We start from the raw sequence: 19335 nt of genomic DNA on the forward strand, positions 1-19335 counted from the left end.
ATTGATTATAATAGTGCTTGCACAACTCCATGAATGTACTAAATGCAAGAGAATTGCACAATTTAAATAGTTGAATTTTATGCTATATCAGTTATATCTCAATAAAGCTGTTGGTTTAAAAATAAATAAATAAAGGAAGAGAAGAACAGAGGGAAAGAGGAAAAGAAAAAGAAGGAAGGAGGGAGGGAGGGAAGAAAGGAAGGAGGGAGGGTAGGGGAGGAATTGTTTTTCTCATGTGCCCATTTCTCAAGGTCTGAACCAGTTCCTTGTCTCCCAAAAATGTTAATTGTTGGAAACTGATTTGATGATGGTGATGATCAGAATGATGAAGATTTTGTCTTCCTTTAAGTTCAGGCCACCAAAGATTAGAGATGGGACTTGGGCGCTCCCTTGACTTGCATCCTCTGGTCTGCTTTAACACAAACCAGGAGGAAAAGAAAGCTAGGCATCAGAAGCAATGGGTGGCAGGCCTATTAATGGCTGATCTGTACAGTGATCTGCCCTCAAGCAGACCCAACAGGCCAGTCCACTGCAGTGGCTTTCAATGTGGTAAGCCTGGGCTTCAGCAGAAGTCAGCTTATAAAGAGCCCTGGCAGCTCTGCCAAGAGTTGGATCACTGGAAATGGACCTGCCCTGGAGTCGAAGGATGCCCAGGTCAGAGCCACAGATCTTATTGGCTCTAAGCTGAAAAGCCCTTCACTCAGCCCAACTTCCAAAGTGACCACTGCAGCTGAGGGTATGGTCAAGTAGGGTCAGCAACATTGCAGGCAGAACTGTAAATTTCTTGTTAGAGATGCCACCTGCCTTTACCTGGCCAGCTCTCCTCCCAGGCCAGCCAAGTAATGAAAGTCAACAGAGTGCCTTCCCCTAGGAGGTTCACACCTCCCTTAGGATATACCCCATGTGAAGAGATAGATAGGTCTGGGCCTCTGAATTTACAAGGCCTAAAGCCCACCAGATTATTATCAAGCCCCTTCTATCAGGTTCTATTTGCCTCTCAATCAGAAAAATTACTTGTAGCTTAGACAGCACCTTTCTTAGCACATCTAATAATGACTCTGTCCTTTGTTCTAGGCCCTGTCTAGTGCACTTGGGCCTCATTCCTTTGTAATCATAACCTCTACTCTACCACCAATGGCTCTACTCCCAACCTGTGTGTACTGATGGTCCTCTTCCCCACTTAATGCTGTATAATTGTTCAAACCTGGTAAATGCCACTCTTAGGATCATTGGTTACTATCCTCACCCTGTCTTTTATGACCTTGTCTAAATATGATCAGAGTCGGTAAACTTGGAAGGCTTCCATAGCCTTGGCAACTCATGACGAGAGCCTAGGATGGTTACTGGCGCCATAAACTAGAGTGTCAATTTGTTGGGTCAACAACAGGAGCCACTGTGCACTTGCTCCTCATGTGGGATCTCTGTCCTTAATGTGCTGTACATTTTGATTTAATGCTATAACTAGTACTCAAACAGTATGTTTCACTTTGTGTTGCTATGTGGGTGCAAACTGTTGAAATCTTTATACTAAATTGATCTTCTGTATATAAAGAGAATTGAAAATGAATCTTGATGCAAATGGAAGGGGAGAGGGAGCGGGAGAGGGGAGGGTTGCGGGTGGGAGGGAAGTTATGGGAGGGGGAAGCCATTGTAATCCATAAGCTGTACACTGGAAATTTATATTCATCAAATAAAAAATAAATAAATAAATAAATAAATTCAAAACTTTCTTCTAGCAATCATGTGGATGTCATTACAATTACATATTTTTTTTTGTTTTGTTTTTTTGACAGGCAGAGTGGACAGTGAGAGAGAGAGAGAGAGAGAAAGGTCTTGCTTTGCCGTTGGTTCACCCTCAAATGGCCACCGCAGCCGGTGCACCGCGATGATCCAATGCAGGAGCCAGGTGCCTATCCTGGTCTCCCATGGGGTGCAGGGCCCAAGCACTTGGGCCATCCTCCACTGCACTCTCGGGCCACAGCAGAGAGCTGGCCTGGAAGAGGGGCAACCGGGACAGAATCCAGCGCCCCGACCAGGACTAGAACCTGGTGTGCCGGCGCCGCAAGGCAGAGGATTAGCCTAGTGAGCTGTGGCGCCAGCCACAATTACATATTTTTAAAAAGCAGTTAAATAGAACCACTTAAAATGTTAGGTCCTCGTGGCCCCAAAGTCTTCCTCTGCATGGTCCCACACAGATGAGGAAGGGCAATCCTGCAGGGATATGCCCTTGCATGGTGCATGTACCTCATGGTGAGAAGGTTGATTGTGGCACCTCTTACTAAGCAAGACCAATGGTTTTATTTACTCTCCATTGTCCCACTATCAACTCATCATCTGTAGAGTTTTGAGTTCCCCCTAGACCAAGATTTGTTCATAAACTTATTTGTGAGAAGCTAGATGTCATCAGATGGTATATAGTTGATTAGAATTAATAGCAACAAATTGCTCTAAGGGAGCAATTGCTACAGAACATCTGTTCTCAGAAATCAAGGCTTAGCTGCCTACCTGGCAGTTCAGTATGGCCAAATGATACAGCTGTGGCTGCTGGAATGTGAGTAGAAAGCACAGGTGCCTCTCTGGGCAATCTTTTTTAAAGATTGATTGATTGATTTGAAAGTCAGAGTTACAGGGATAGCAGGAAAGGCAGAGAGAGAGAGAGAAAGAGACAGAGAGATCTTCTATCCTCTGGTTCATTCCCTTGGACAATTTTTTGCTGATTTCACAGGTGCATTAGCAGGGATTTGGATAGGAAGTGGACCATCTGGGACTTGAGCCAGAGCCCATATGGGATATTGGCACTGCAGGTAGCAGTTTAACCTGCTATGGCACAACACCAGCCCAGCTCTGCAGTCTTAAAAGTTGTTATAATTTTGGGCCGGCACCATGGCTTAACAGGCTAATCCTCCGCCTTGCGGCGCCGGCACACCGGGTTCTAGTCCCGGTCGGGGCACCGATCCTGTCCCGGTTGCCCCTCTTCCAGGCCAGCTCTCTGCTGTGGCCAGGGAGTGCAGTGGAGGATGGCCCAAGTGCTTGGGCCCTGCACCCCATGGGAGACCAGGAGAAGCACCTGGCTCCTGCCATCGGAACAGCGCGGTGCGCCGGCCACAGCGCGCCTACCGCGGCGGCCATTGGAGGGTGAACCAACGGCAAAAGGAAGACCTTTCTCTCTGTCTCCCTCTACTGTCCACTCTGTCAAAAAAAAAAAAGTTGTTATAATTTTGTGGGAAAAGGTGTTTTCCCCAGTGACAAGAATGTTTTTTAAAAGGGCCAGGGGAGCAGATGCCTAATTCTTTTAAGAGTACCAGAGTGGTTGTGGCTGGCGTTGTGGCATAGTGGGTAAAGCCGCCGCCTGTGATGCTCCCGTATAGGTGCTGGTTTGTGTCCTGGCTGCTGCACTTCCAGTCCAGCTCCCTGCTAATGGCCTAGGAAAAGCAGCAGAAGATGGCTCAAGTCCTTGGGCCCCTGCACTCATGTGGGAGACCTGGATAAAGCTCCTGGCTTCTTGCTTTGGCCTGGCCTGCCCTGGCCATTGTGACCATTTGGAGAGTGAACCAATATATGGAAGATTCTCTCTCTCTCTCTCCTTCTCTCTGCAACTCTGCCTTTCAAATAAATAAATAAATCTTTAATAAAAAGAATACAGAGCTGTTCCATCATCCCTGAATCACTTAATTATCACTAGACTATTACATGAAAGAAAAACTAGTTTCTACTTAATTTAAGCCACTGCATTTTTGGATCTCTGTGTCATAGCAACTTAGGCCATAATATAATTAGACTACCATGTGTGCATAGGACTCATGAGGAAAATAAGTGCCAGTTTGTCATTTCCACTGTCTACATATCTCAAAAAATGGTTAATTCATTTTATTTTTTTTTTACTTTTTATTTATTTATTTATTTATTTATTTTTTGGACAGGCAGAGTGGACAGTGAGAGAGAGAAACAGAGAGAAAGGTCTTCCTTTTTCCGTTGGTTCACTCCCCAATGGCCACTGGGGTTGGCGCGCTGTGGCTGGCGCGCTGTAGCCGGCATGCTGCAGCCGGCACACCACACTGATCCGAAGGCAGGAGCCAAGTGCTTCTCCTGGTCTCCCATGCGGGTGCAGGGCCCAAGGACTTGGGCCATCCTCCACTGCACTCCTGGGCCACAGCAAAAAGCTGGACGAGGGGCAACTGGGACAGAATCCGGCGCCCCAACCAGGACTAGAACCCGGTGTGCTGGTGCCACAGGCTGAGGATTAGTCTATTAAGCTGCAGCGTTGGCCAGTTAATTCATTTTATAAAACATCCTTGTCCTATTTGGTTTACAAAATCATGAGAAACTAAATTAGAAGCTCTTTTGTCAGGTAGTATTATGATTATCAGTTGGTTATTAATCTAGGGGAGTTGGTTACAGTGAAGAATCACTAAGAAATGACACAGGGACCAGTGTTGGGGTACAGCAGGTAAAGCTGTCACCCTAGATGCTAGTACCCCATATGGGTGCCAGTTCATGTTCCAGGTGCTCTACTTCTAATCCAGCTCCTTACTAATGGTCTGGGAAAGCAGCAGAGATGGCCCAAATACTTGGGCCTCTGCCACCCACGTGGGAGACCCAGATGAAGCTCCTGGCTCCTGGCTTCAGTGACCCAGCCCTAGTGGCTGAGGCCACTTGGGGAGTGACCCAGCTGATGGAAGACTTCTCTTTGTGAGTGTGTGTAACTTTTTTCAAATAAATAAATAAATCTTTAACACAGAATACTTCTGAGAAGTCTCTTAAAAAGTAGGAAATGGGCTTGCCACTCTGTTACTATATGCTTAGTGCTCTGGAGCCATGACGGACCATGAAGATGACAGCTACTTTTTAGAGATGAGGAAGCAGGTGCCAGAGGCAGCCTGGATCCCTAGCAACCTGATGGAACTGTCAAAGTGAGCCTAGACTGCCTGCCTCCAGACTTCCATTCCATGGAAGACGCTATGGGCATCAGTCTGCAAGTTTTATGGAAGGAATGGAGTGTGTTGGTCAACTTGGTGCACAGATTCAGTGGTAATCAATCAACAGTAATCACATTCTATGAGTAGAGTTTTAGAACAATGCAAGTTAAATTGCTTTCCAAGATACTGCATTCAAGTTAATGTCTCTGTCCCACACTAACATGCATTTCTCTTGTAACCATCGTTCTTGGAATCACTGAACATATCATTTTATATACTTTCTTATGGTATTAAAAATTGCTGAGAGTGGTGAGCATTGGGCCTAGCAGTTGAGACACGTGTTAGGATGCTTGCTTCCTGTATTAGAGTACCAGGGTTCAAATCCCAGCCCTGCTCACAATTCCCACTTCCTGCTGATACACACATCCTGGGAGGCAGCAGGTGAGTCCCTCTCACCCATATGGGAGACCTGAATTGAGATCCTGGCTCCCAGCTTTGGCCCAGCCTAGCCCAGGTTGTCAAGGGCATCTGGGGAGTGAATTATTAGCCACATCTCACAATTAATTAAACTGAATTTACTGCAACATAACATGGCACCAGCCACTTGCTTGATTATGACCAAGGCCAACATAGATTCTTTATAGCTTACAAGTCAGAAGGGATACTTTTAAAAAAGATTTATTTATTTATTTATTTGAAAAGCAGAGTTACAGACAGGCAGAGAAAGAGATAGAGACTGAGAGAGGTGTTCTATCCACTGGTTCACTCCACAAATGCCTGCAACAGCTGATCCAAAGCCAGGAGCCAGGAGCTTCTTCCGGGTCTCCCACGTGGGTGCAGGAGACCAAGGACTTGGGGCATCTTCTACTACTTTCCCAGGAACATTAGCAGGGAACTGGATCAGAAGTGGAGCAGCCTGGACTTGAACTAATGCCTTGTGGGATGCCAGCATTGGCAGGCGGCAGCTTTACCCACTATGCCACGGTGCTGGCCCAGTCAGAAGGGATTTGATGTTTGTTTATCAGATCTCTGAATTAATTCCTATGGGGGAAGCATTGTGATGTAGTGGGTAAAGCTGTTGCCTGTAATGCAGACATCCCATATGGGCTCCAGTTTGTGTCCTGGCTGTTCTGTTTCTCATCCAGCTCCCTGCTAATGGCCTGGAAAAAGCAGAGGCAGATGGCCCAACTGCTTGGACCCCTGCCACCCACGTGGGAGACCTGGATCCATTGCAGCCACTTGGGCAGTGAAACAGTAGGTAGAAGATCTCACTCTGCCTCTCCCTCTCTCTGTAACTCTTTCAAATACACAAATAAATCTTTTTTTTTTTTAAATTCATTCCTATGGAAAACTTCACCTAAGCCATGTTGATACATGGTATAAAGTAATTTTGAAATACCTGCCAGGGAAGGCAGCAAAAAGGATTAAATGGTAAATGAGTTTTGCCTTGTGTTATTCTTTAAAATGATTTAAAATATATTATGAAGCAATAGCGACAGAAATAATAAAATAATCATAACATTCATTAATCCCCCCATAAATTCAGCAGGTGTTGAAGGCCTCTGACTATAACAAGTGTGAGGTCCCTTTCCTTGATGTACACTTGTTGCTCCCCAGCCAGGACTACATACCCAGGCCCTTGTGCATGTGAGTGGCCAGTCCTGGCGTGTGCAATGTGATGTCATTGCTAAGCCAAGGTTGTCAATATCCAGTGCACCTTCCCCACATTCTCTGTCCTACAGCAACCTTGAAGATTCTTGTTGAAGATGATGGCATCAGGAGATGAAAGGAGCCTGCATCCCTAAGTCACCACTCGCAGGAAAGGCTCCCAGAAGAACCAGCCAACTAGGTAGGCTGCACTGAATTTCTGGGTGAACAAGGAAAAATTGTATTTATTTTGTTAAGCTTCTGAGTTCCAGGCTAGTTTTGCTACAGCATTTAATCATCCTTGACTAATAATAAATACACAGGCATGAGGATTATAAATTTCTCTTTATTACAGTCAACTGGTCCCACTATTATGATCTTATTCCATTGTCATGTAACTTTAGAAGAAAATGCTGGGAGTTTTTGAAAACCTCCCTCTGGGGGGTCTTAAAATCTGGACACAACAACTTCTCACCCAGGAATGAGAACAGCCTTAAATCCACTGCATTTTGGCAAACGTTTTTGCACATTTATTTGCAAAAGTCTCTCCTAGGCAATTGCCCAGTTGCTGAGTGGAATGCTGGAAAAGACAGCCAATGAGATCATCGGTGGATGGACAGGTTCCATAGGAATATTCTGCAAGGCCTGCAAAATGTAACAGCAGTAGTTTGACCGTTGACTTCCTCTCACGTAGGCCCGGCAGCATTACTTGTATAAAGCTACACTACCAGGTTAAATATGATATGTCAGAAGCTGACATGACAGACAGCCACCAGCCAAAGAATGTCGCTTGGCATCTGGGTCTTCGGAGGGCAGAGGTGTGAGCTGTCCAGCTCTCTGTGGAATTTCTCACCTGCTTTATCCTACCAGGACTCATAAACTAGAACCCGAGGACAGACACTCGGGTAACTGAAACACAGCATCACCAAATAACGCCTACCACTGCAAGCCCATGCAATGCAGGCAGACACTTTATATGTTTTAAATAGAATGCTAATTGAAAGCCAACTGTTGCTATAACCCACTAATGAATTAGAACAATCAGAAAGTTGTCCCGCCTACTCTGTGTTGTCTCATTCCTTTCATTCACACTTTTTTGCTTAATTTTTTTTATTATTATTTGAGAGGCAGGGAGACAGAGAGACATGGAGAACTTCATCCACTGGTTCACACCTCAGATACTACATCAGCCAGCACCAGAACCAGGAACTGGAAACTCAATCCAGGTTTCCTATGTGGGTGGCAGGAACCCAACTACTTGAGCCACCACTGCCTCCAGGATCTGTATAGGTTGGAAGCTGGAATCAGGAGCCAGAGCCAGGAATAGAACCCAGGCTAAGGAGTAGGTCCTGCCTCTTCCTTTTAATGCCCTTCCCATCCATGCCCTCCTTAAACAAAGCCTCCACTTAAGAAGGAATGTAGTCTCAGTCCATCACCTCCATCACCTGCAGAACTGGAGTCAAATTCTTACCTTCACGAGGAATACTTGATTTCCCCTCCTTTTATTTTAATCAGTAATCATCTCAGAAAGGTTAGATTCTTAGCATTGCTGGCTGCTGAGTTGGGGACCAGCACCCAGGTCTCATGCCATGGAGCCATTTTCAATTTCAGTATGGGTTCTCCAAGATCAATGAGATGTGAAGAAAGAGTTTGCAGAGGCAAAAGACTGAAATTCCCCCTAAATTGGGTTTATTTGGTTATTTCACTTGCTTTCTCTATATATTTATTTTACTTTTATGATCTAATATTTCCTTTATTGAAAACCATATTTCTTCATGTAGTTCTAAGGAATAAAATGTACCATCGTGACCACTTTTCCGTGGCTATTGGTAATTCATATTCTTTTTTTTTAATTAATTTATTTATTTGAAAGTCGGAGTTACACAGAGAGAGAGGCAGAAAGAGAGAGAGACAGAGACAGAGACAGAGAGACAAAGAGGTCTTCCATCTGCTGGTTCACTCCCCAGATGGCCGCGACGGCCAGAGCTATGCCACAGCACCAGCCCCAGTCATCCGTATTCTTGAGTGACCGCTGCCACCTTCCATCTCCAGATCTCTTTTCATCTGGCAAAATTGAATCTCCCATTAAACAATACCTCCCTGTTCTTCCCGTCCCTTTGCCCTGGAAACCAGCATTCTGCTCTGTCTGTATCTCAAACTATATTCTTAGGTGGAGTGGGATGGCGGGCCAGCTCCGCATCTATGCTCTCCACAGTTTGACATAAAGGTCTCTCCTCGGGGCCGGCGCTGTGACGCAGCGGGTTAATGCCCTGGCCTGAAGCGCCGGCATCCCATATGGACACTGGTTCTAGTTTCAGCCGCTCCTCTTCTGATCCAGCTCTCTGGTATGGCCTGGGAAAGCAGTTCAAGATGGCCCAAGTCCTTGGGCCCCTGCACCCTCGTGGGAGACCCGGAGGAGGCTCCTGGATCCTGGCTTCAGATCGGCGCAGCTCCAGCCCTTGCAGCCAACTGGGGAGTGAACCATCGGATGGAAGACCTCTCTCTCTGTTAACTCTGTCTTTCAAAAAATAAAATAAATCTTAAAAAACAAAACAAAAAAAGTCACTCCTCAACCCAGCAGGTGGCGCTGTCTGACATCAGTTGCCCCACAAGCAGCTCAGGAGATCAAGGCAACTGGTAACCCAAGTCAGGCCTCGCTGGAGCGAAGGGAGGAAAGGGCAGGGGGAAAGCAAACACGGACGCGCGCCCCCACCCCCTCGCGCCACGTCTCGGCAGCCTGGCAGAGGCAGACTCCGTGACTGACAGCAATAAAGACGGAGCAGCTGGTGTCCCATTAATAATCAGAGGCTCCGGGGGATTGCTCCCCCGCAGACAAGGACAAACGGAGCGGCCCGTGTCAGGGTGTGTGGGAGCAGCCGCAGTCACCCTGGAGGCACGACTCCATGCCCCTCACCTCTTCAACTTGCTTTTCTAGGTGCCCGTGACATTTATTTCCTGACCTCAGGGTGACATCTCATAAAGGCAGCATTATCCCGACCCTGTACCTTGGAAGCCGTGAGACTTTAATCCATGTAAATCATTACTGTAAATGACAACAGCCAGCACGGACAGAGCCACGGGGGCTGAGAATCCGTGCCCTACCCCTCCTGGACTTGTCCCAAACAAAACACATTTCTTTCCTGTGAAACACGCTGTCCCTTTTGTTACTGGAAGATTAATGTTAAAGAGAGACCTTGCAGCATGTAAGCATGAAAAGCAAAAATGGATAGCAGTGCCCCGGGCACGATCGGTATTACTGGTGGCACTTGTGCAAGGGCACTTGAAGATGGGAGTGAGTGGGCAGGTGGCTGTCTCTGCCTAGGGAAGCAGTAGGGGAGAAAACAGCAGGGCAGCATCTTCACCTTGGACACCAAACTAAGAAGAAACTGAGAGAGTTCATAGAAGCAACCACCCACTCCTCAGGAGGGCTGTGGGGTATGATTCTCCAAAGAATGTACCGAGAAGCCTGCGCAGCACATAGTACAGAGCCTGGGACTGGAGGCAGAAACACTGGTTCCCATTTAGGCCTCTCCTGTCACGAGCTCTGAAACTTGAGAAGACCCAAACCCTGGGAGCCTTTTTTTTTCTTTTTTTGTTTTTTTTGTTTGTTTGTTTGTTTTCCTCCCCCCCTCCTTTTTTTTTTTTGCAAAATGAGTATGAGATCACCTGCCACCTCCTTCACAGGATTTTAAGGATGACATGAAATGTCAGCATCCTACCAGTAGTAAAGGCTTAGTGTGTACGTGCAGATACCTGTCCGTGTGCATATACAGTCACGTGTGGGCATGTGCACATGTGCAGGCACACACACACAGAGCCAACGCACTGTTATTAGTTTTGTTATTAAGGCTGCTTCAGCAGCCCTGATGGGAACCTCCACCGGCCCTTCTGCCCTGGGGAGAGTCCCTACAACCCCTCGAAATAAATGCAAGAAAGTGCAGAGCCATTAGCAGGACCTGGATACGTGTAACACAAAGGACCCAGAAGGTAACCCCTTTACCATGTGCGAATGGTGGCGGTGGGGGGGTGTATACCCAATGAAGCTATAGAGGTTTCTCCTGACTTAGCAGTGAGTGCAGTGCTAGGAATTCCCAGAGTACACAAGTGTCCTGCACCCACATTTGATGAACTGGGGTGAAACACGTCAAGTTCTTGTTTGTGATGCCAGTTCTGCCTGCTGTGGTGGTGCTTGTCTGCATTCATACAACCCCATGTGCTCACTGCCAGCAGTGAGGTTTGCAAAGAGAGGTATTCAAAAAGTATCTGAGGAATTCTTTTAAAGGAAAAAAACAAGCAATCAGGCAGTCTCCTTCCAACTTGAAAGCTGAGGATGATGCAAACACAAAGGATCTTGAGCTAATTACATGGATCTGTGCACACCCCTACCCTCATGTATGCAATACACTTGCGTGTCCTTTGATACATCTGTATGGGGATCTGCCTACTAATCTCCCCCTACCAGGGCAATGCTTATTCGTCTGTCTCCTACAAGGCACTGACTATGTGTCTGTATCTCCTCTACAATTCTAAGAGGGTCAGGATTGTGTCTTATCAATGACTATATGTGTAACAGCTAGCAAACTGTTCAGCTTAATAAATATTAGGAAAATGAATAAATAATGAGCATGGCCAATCTCATCTGTCCTAAAAGAAAATTTGCAAATGCCTTAAAAATGCAGCTGTTTATTTTTATGATAAAATTGAATGAATCGCCCAGGGAGTTTGCACAATTTCTCTTTGGGATGGCTTTAAAACTAGGAGAAATAGTAGCAGTACCTCAGGCTGTGCAAGCCCCATCTTATTAGAAGGAAGTAGCGTGGACCAAATCCAGGACCATCTGTGTCAATGTCAACAATGAGACTTACGATGACGCAGAGTCCTGGGCCTGCCGGTTTCTGCTTCAGTGGGCAGGGGTGTGCCTCTGGGATCTGTGGTTTACAAAAGTCCCATGGGTGATCCTGATACACAACCAGGTTCAGGCTGGGCGCCTTAGTCATGTTCAGGCTGAGTGCACCGGGGTCTGACTTGAAAGCAAGATTCCAGGCAGAAAAACCTGCCTGCTTAGGCTCCAGATGAAGTGAGGACGGACTTTAGGCAGCTGGTCGATTCTTCTGGTTTTCACTGGTGTTTGAGATTACAAACAGGTTCAAGCCTCTGAAGGGATCATGAGCTCATTCTTTCTCTGAGGCTTTGAAACGAGAAAGCCCTCATCAGGTCCAGAGCAGGTGCTGGGACAGGAGAAAATGGATTGGGATTAGATCTTAAAAATACTAAGTAAGAAATAAAGGGAATAGAGCAATGTTAGAGTTGTGGGTAGCAAAATTTTCTTGTAGTTATTTATGATGAATGAATGAGGAATTTTCTGTTCCTCGAGATCTTACATTTTTTAAAAAGATTTATATATTTATTTGAAAGAGGAGAGAAAGAGAGAGAGAGAGAAATGGAAACATCTTCCATCTGCCAGCTCGTTCCCCAAATGGCCACAATGACCAGGACTGGGCCAGGCTGAAGCTGGTTCACTCTCCAGGTGGCCAAAGCTAGGAGCTTCTCCATGTCTCCCACATGGGTGCAGGAGCCCAAGCATATGGACCGTCTTCCACTGCTTTTCCCAGGCTATTATCAGGGAGCTGGATAGGAAGTAGAGCAGCCAGGACTCGAACTGGAGCCCATATGTGATGCTGGCTTTCCCTGCTATGCCACATTGCTGACCCCAGAAGTTTATTACCTCTGGTTAACAAACAAAAGAAGGGGCTCTTAGAGAAGTTGAGTGCCAAGCTCTGAGCTGTTAGACTCCATGGCCAGTTCCCTTCACCATCGTGATTGAGCTGGTGAGGGTGGGAAATGTGTGCAATGCTGAAAAGGACTAGCACTAGAAAGCCAGGGAGAGAGCTGGCTGGTCTGTGATTCCTCCCATGTCTGTTGGTCTCCAGGACTACAGGCTGGTAATGAACCAGGGTTCATTCTTAGGGGTTGGAGCCCAGAAGCTGGGAGTCACGTGAAGAAACCGTCTTTCTCTTCCTCCCTTCTGGGGGCTCCTAACAACCCTCAGCATGCTCCCGTCTCCACAGAGCCTTCTTTACTCTGTGTCTCTGCGTGTCCTCTCCTCTCCTATAAGGACACTTGTCACTATATTTAAGGCCCATTCTCCTCCAGGATGACATCACCTTACTAGTCACACTTGTAAAGACCCTATTCTTCAGGAAGGTCACATTCTGAGGTTCCACTATCTGTGACAGAATCCTCATCTCAGACTTGGAGCAACCTTGCAAAGACATCTGGTCATCTTCTCATAGGTATTTGAATCCTTTTTCCAATGTCACCATCAAATGTCAGTCCAGTCTCCGTTGGGTTATCTGCAGGAGCAGGGTGTCAAAGCAGCCCACTTGGCCGGCGCCGTGGCTCAACAGGCTAATCCTCCACCTTGCAGTACCGGCACACCGAGTTCTAGTCTCGGTCGGGGCGCCGGATTCTGTCCCGGTTGCCCCTCTTCCAGGCCAGCTCTCTGCTATGGCCTGGGAAGGCAGTGGAGGATGGCCCAAGTGCTTGGGCCCTGCACCCCATGGGAGGCCAGGAGAAGCACCTGGCTCCTGCCTTCAGATCAGCGTGGTGTGCCAGCCATAGCGTGCTGACCACAGCGGCCATTGGAGGGTGAACCAACGGCAAAGGAAGACCTTTCTCTCTGTCTCTCTCTCACTGTCCACTCTGCCTGTCAAAAATAAAAAAAGAAGCTTTTTTAAAAAAAGCAGCCCACTACACTGCCCTGTAGCTCTATTGGGAATCCAGCCTAAGTTGAATGTATGGTAGGCAGAAAAATGGCCTTCCAAAGATGTCCATGTCCTTGTACTTGGAGGACAGTATGTCATATATGTGAGTATGTTACCTTGCATGGCCAAAGGATCTTGACAGATATGATGCAAAGTTTACATTTTTTTTAAATTTTTTTTTAATTTTTTTTATTTAGTGAATATAAATTTCCAAAGTACAGCTCATGGATTACAAAGGCTCCCCCCCCACAACTTCCCCCCCCACCCGCAACCCTCCCCCCTCCCACTCGCTCTCCCCTTCCATTCCCATCAAGATTCATTTTCAATTCTCTTTATATATAGAAAATCAGTTTAGTATATATATATAGATTTCAACAGTTTGTCCTCCCATAGCAACACAAAGTGAAAAAATGCTGTTGGAGTACTAGTTATAGCATTAAATAACAGTGTACATCACATTAATGACTGAGATTCTGCAAGATATTTTTGCAAAGTTTACATTCTTGGGGCCAGTGTGACACAGTAGGTTAAGCCACCACTTGTGACACCAGCATGCTATATGGGAATGCCAAAGTTCTGGCTGCTCTGCTTTTGATCCATCTTCCTGCAAATGCACTTGGAAAGGCTGCAAATGACAGCCCAAGTACCTGGGCCTTGCCCCCATGTGGGAGACCAGGATGGAGTTCCAAGATACTGGCTTCAGCCTGGCCCAGCATTGGCTATTGTGACCATTTGCAGAGTGAACCAGTGCATAGAGGATCTCTCTCTCTCTTTTTCTGCCTTTCAAATAAATAGGTCAATAAATCTTCAATTTTAAAGAGCTGAAGATCTTGCTGTAAGAAGATTCTCCTTGATTATTCAATCGAATCAGCCTGGCTTTTCCCGCTGTGTGAGAGGGAGATGTGGTCGCAGACAAGCAGCTGGAGGGAGGCAATGTTGCTGGCTTTGTAGGTGCAGGAAGGAAGCCACGAGCTGAGAAAATGGATGCCTCTGGGAGCTGGAAAAGGAAAAGAAATGGCCTGCTGGTACCACCAGAAGGAAAGTGGCCCTGTGACCACCTTGATTTGAGTACAATGAGACCCATGTCAGTCTTCTGACCTGAAGAACTGGAATTGTACACTAGTGTTGTTTGAAGCGCTAAGGCAGGGTAATTTGCACTAGCAGCAGCAGGACACTGACACAGAGTAGAAACCAACACTTCTGTAACTTTCCCCATTGGCTCCAGATCCTCCTCCAGAGTAAGCAATACCCCTCTGCTTCCTTCTTCCTCCTGGCACACATTCAAGTCTATGAAATCATATTTCAAATCTCTCCCACAGCTTTAGTTTACTAGCTAAATATTGTCAGTGCTTCCATGCACGACTGGTTTTGGATGTCTTGTCATTGCAACTACATTCTGTTTTTGTCCTCACCATCACTCAAACAAACTTGGTGCCCTGAACCAGCTCCAGAGCAGCAGGTGGGGACTGTGCCTCTGCAAACGCTGTCGGTTACTGACGCCTCAGTATGGTGCAGCGCCCACCGCCAAGCCCAACCCAGTGCTGCGGTGTAAACGGAGCCCCACACACGACTCTAAAAGCCCTATTGTGGGGCGGTGCAAAGAGAAGGGCTTGGTGATCACACTGACCTGCGTTTGAACTCTGCCATTTCCACTTCCCGGCTACACGATATCGAGAAAATTCATTAGCCTTTCTGTGTCATGAACTCTGAACTCATCTGTAAAATGCGAGGTTTCTAGGTTGTGGAAAAGCAGCGAGATGATGGAGTTGAAAATATTTTGCAGAAAGAAGGCATTCAAAGATGTGAGTTTCCTTTTCTTTCTGATTCTGAGCATTGCATGTCCATCCACACGGGTAAAGTTTGAACTAACTCTTTAGACAATGGTGCTCATCTGACACTCCTGTCACATTTTTTGTGTACCTAAAAGCCCTGAAGACTACCAGGGGTATTTTTTCCTAATCTGTACCAGAGTTCTTGTTGATTTTATGGTGCTTTCTTCTTGTGAGCTTTGCTTTATTGGTCCAGTCCACCAAACCTTTGGGATTCCTAATTCTCTTATCCAGCATTTCATTTAGCAGCCTCAGCTTCAAACCATATGAGTTTGTTAAATGTTTCATTAAATACTTATGATGCCTATTTTGGCATCACTTGCCCCTAATACACTCATGCTGGGCCTGAGAGACCACTGCCTCCTTGCCCAGTGCTCACAAGCCCACTTTTTAATGATCATTGGTCTCAGGAATCCTCAAAAGTCACTGAGGGTCTTTGCAGACAATGCGAATGCAAATTCTCTGAATGCAAACTGTTCCTCCCGGGAGACTCGGGAGACTCGCAGGCAGATGGGACACCAAGTCCCTCCTTCATTGCTCTCCCCTTCTCCAGGGCCTAAATTCCCTCCTACCTGTGCTGGTGTTGACCTTCTGAGTCCTACAGTCCTCCTTAAAATGGCATGGAAGCACAGGAGAGATCTTTCAGCCATGGTTCCCTTCTCTTCACTCCCTTTATCAGATGCCACCTACAGCAGGCACTGAGAACCAGCAGGCAAAAAGCCTGCCTCTGGATAAATCCTACCTCTGATAGACAGGAACTCAATCACCTGAGCCATTGCCACTGCTTCTAGGGTCTGCATCAGCAGGAGGCTAGACTCAGGAGCCAGAACCAGGCATCAAACCCAGGTACTCCGATATGGGACATGGGCATCTGAATCATTAGGATAAACACCATCATCGCAGTCTCTTTGAGCCCTAAATTTTCTCATCTGTAAAATGTAGCAATAGCAAAACCTGCCACAGAGTAATATTTTGAGGACTGAATGAGAATTATATAAGATGATGCCTGTAAAGCACTTAGCTCATGTCTTAAAACTAACAAATGGCAACTAACATGAGCCATTAACATTCACTGGGAATCTGTCCCATCAGTGTAAAGACCAAGACTGTGTCTACTAAAAGTCTGGTCAAACCACCACATGGTCCAGGCAACCCAGGATGGAGCACTCAGCCATCTAGGTGACAACAGAAGAAAACGAAGGAACAGATCACAGAGTGGTAGATTCGGTGGTCTATTTTACCCTCCCGTGAGGTCTGAGTCTCTAATACGTGAGGGCCAAGGCACAATCTGGCTTTTCCATGGGACAAAGGGCAAAGTCCAGTGAGCCGGTCACTTGACTCTGTGGACCAGTTATTCCTGGGTAGCACGTTGCAAAGCCTGCTGGAAAACACCCCCACTTGAGTCCGTTTGCACAGAGGGTAGGGAATGCAAAAGGGACGATTGTTGTTTTTCAGATCTGGGCACAGGGATGGGCTCGAGAGGCAGGGAACACAGTGGAGGAGGACAGAAAACAGCTTCCCTTTGTGCACCTGTCAGAATTGGCCCCAGGTTCTTGGCGCGCTTTCGGGAGCCTGTGCGCCTGGACTGGGATAACTTGGCCTCGTCCATTTAAGAATATTTGATTTGATTGCAGAGCAAAATGCTTTTGAAAAGCTGGGCTATTATCCCTGAAATACAAAAATTAAAAAAATTTGAAAAGCACCTTTGAAGTCAGCTACCCAAATGAAGCCTGTGACATCAGAGAGATGGCAGATAAACGGGGGGCAGAACAAGGCTGCCATTGACCGCCGGGCCGGCCGCACTGATGCTGCACTTTACACCCTACCAATATAAGTCAAAGATGAAAGATGCTCTGGGCAGCCCGCCTGACCCCTGTGCCTGTGTTATCTCCAATTGATTGCACACTGTTTTGCTCTGAACAATCCCTCACTGTCTACCTGGCGCAGGTGAATCCCAGCAGAACAGGGGCTTGGGTGGCTTGGCCAGGCTGCGGGAATGCCATGCATAGCACAGGGGGCCAGAGGAGGGCTTGCTTGCATGAAGCACTGTCTTTATTTCTCTTCTTAGTCCTTGGATTCTGGGACGGGGCTGCTAAGTGCAAACTGAGGGCAGCAAAGAAAGACCAGGGCGTGAGTGGTGACAGACAGGCAGCCCTCTCTCTCTCCTGTTGAAAGGACATCAGAGATTGAAAACAAACTGCAGGGCCACTGTGCTCCTTGACTACTAAATCCAATGTTCCAGGACTGTATTATGGCAAGAGCGATCTGAACAGACCTGGCTTATTAGGTTCTTGCATTTCTTAATATACAGCACCTAATTACTGAGTTCAACTGCTAAGGATAGCCCATTGGGAGTTCTCAAGGGGCTAGCGCCATGGCGCAGTAGGTTAATCCTCCGCCTGGGCACTGGCATCCCATATTGGTGCCAGTTCAAATTCCGGCTGCTCCACTTCCAATCCATCTCTCTGCTATGGCCTGGGAAGGCAGTGGAGGATGGCACAGGCTCTTGGGCCCCTGCATCCGCGTGGGAGACTGGGAAGAAGCTCCTGGCTCCTGGATTCAAATCAGCGCAGCTCTGGCCATCTGGGGAGTGAACCAGTGGATAGGAGACCTTTCTCTCTGTCTCTCCCTCTCACTGTCTGTAACTCTACCTCTAAAATAAAATAAACAAAGTATTTTTTAAAAAAGGAGTTCTCAAACCAGTGTGCATCAGAAACACCCAGAGAACCTGTGCAGAGACCGCTGGGCCACTCCTGCATGTCTGATTGTGCTCCTCTAATAATGTCCCAAGTGATGCTGGGCCCCACCTGTGTGCCTGATTCAGTAAACGTGCATTTCTAACCATCTCCCAGGCGATGCTGTGGTAGATGATGATCCAGGGCCCACACTCCGAGGTGGTCTCTAAGGTAAATATCTTGCTTACATTCACCCCCACTGTTGTAAATGGGATGCACTTGAGTTTCAGTAAAGAGCAACAGGAATCAGGGGCTGTGCTGGGAGCTGGAGGTAAAAGCTGGGTAACAGACTGCAGATGAGCAGCTTGATGTACTGCTAGCTATCTCTTGAACAAAATGGGACCAAATAGAGCCTGCTGATGTCAAATGAACCCCTACGTTGAATCTTCCTCCCCACAGAGCATTTGGGAAATAAGCAGATTTTTGTGGATTTCTAACCTTAGCGAAAAGCTCATCAAGATATGGTGGAATATGCAGCTTAGAAAGGAAATTGGGCAGATAAGTCGTTTACTTAAAACAACAGCAGCAGCATCCGTGGACAAAGGCAGAAAAATCTCCGAATTTCTAGAAGCTATTCTGCTGCATGGGAAGCCATGAGACTGAGGCTGAGGAGGTGTGGATGGAGAGGGGCAAGGGAAGCAGTGGAGTCACTGTCAGCTGCTCAGGCAGGTGAAGGAAGTGAAGTGGTCCCGAGTCTGTTGTCCACTGAGCCCCACCACGAAGAAGGGGCATCCCTGGAGGTTCCCAAACCATCTTTTTTGACCCCGTGAGGATAACTCAAAAAGCTCCTGGAAAATGGAATTAAATGAAATCTATGCATAGTTGTTTTTTTTTTTTTCAAATTAGGCACTTTTTCATGAACTTCATGAAGATTCTACATGTACATAGATTTCAAAATTGTTTTGTATCACAAAAAAGATTATCTGTTAATTCTGCTTTTCGCAAACTTCTTGAAGTCAGTATTTCACCTTCTCTCATTTTGCGTTAAGTTCTCTGCACAGCCCTATGGCTTTGTGCAGACATCCAGAGCAGTTACAGCAGCAGAAGAAAATCCACTGCCAAACTATCGATGACTTGGGTGCTCCAATTCTTCCTTTTCTGACCTGGCCTCCACCCATTCATTCATTCACGAACCAGCATTGGAGAGCTCCTGTGTTCCCTACTAAGTGACATACTGAGTTTAGACAGAGTGACACATGACGTCATGCCTGCCTTCAGGAAGCTTACAAGAGACAAGAAAGATACTCTTCAGAAGTCAATGAGCAATTTCAAAACCCCTGTAAGAACTGCTACAAGGTATAAATGATTAAGTGCCTTGGGGATATTTCAGAAAAGGAAAGCAGGGATGCAGAGAATTGGGGCAGCCTCCACAGAGGGATGAGAGGGAAACTCACTGTGAAAAATGATTAACTATCACGCTGTTGGACAGGAGAAGGGACCATTG

This window comes from Lepus europaeus, chromosome 5 (assembly GCF_033115175.1).
Source record: "Lepus europaeus isolate LE1 chromosome 5, mLepTim1.pri, whole genome shotgun sequence".
Classification (NCBI taxonomy): domain Eukaryota; kingdom Metazoa; phylum Chordata; class Mammalia; order Lagomorpha; family Leporidae; genus Lepus; species Lepus europaeus.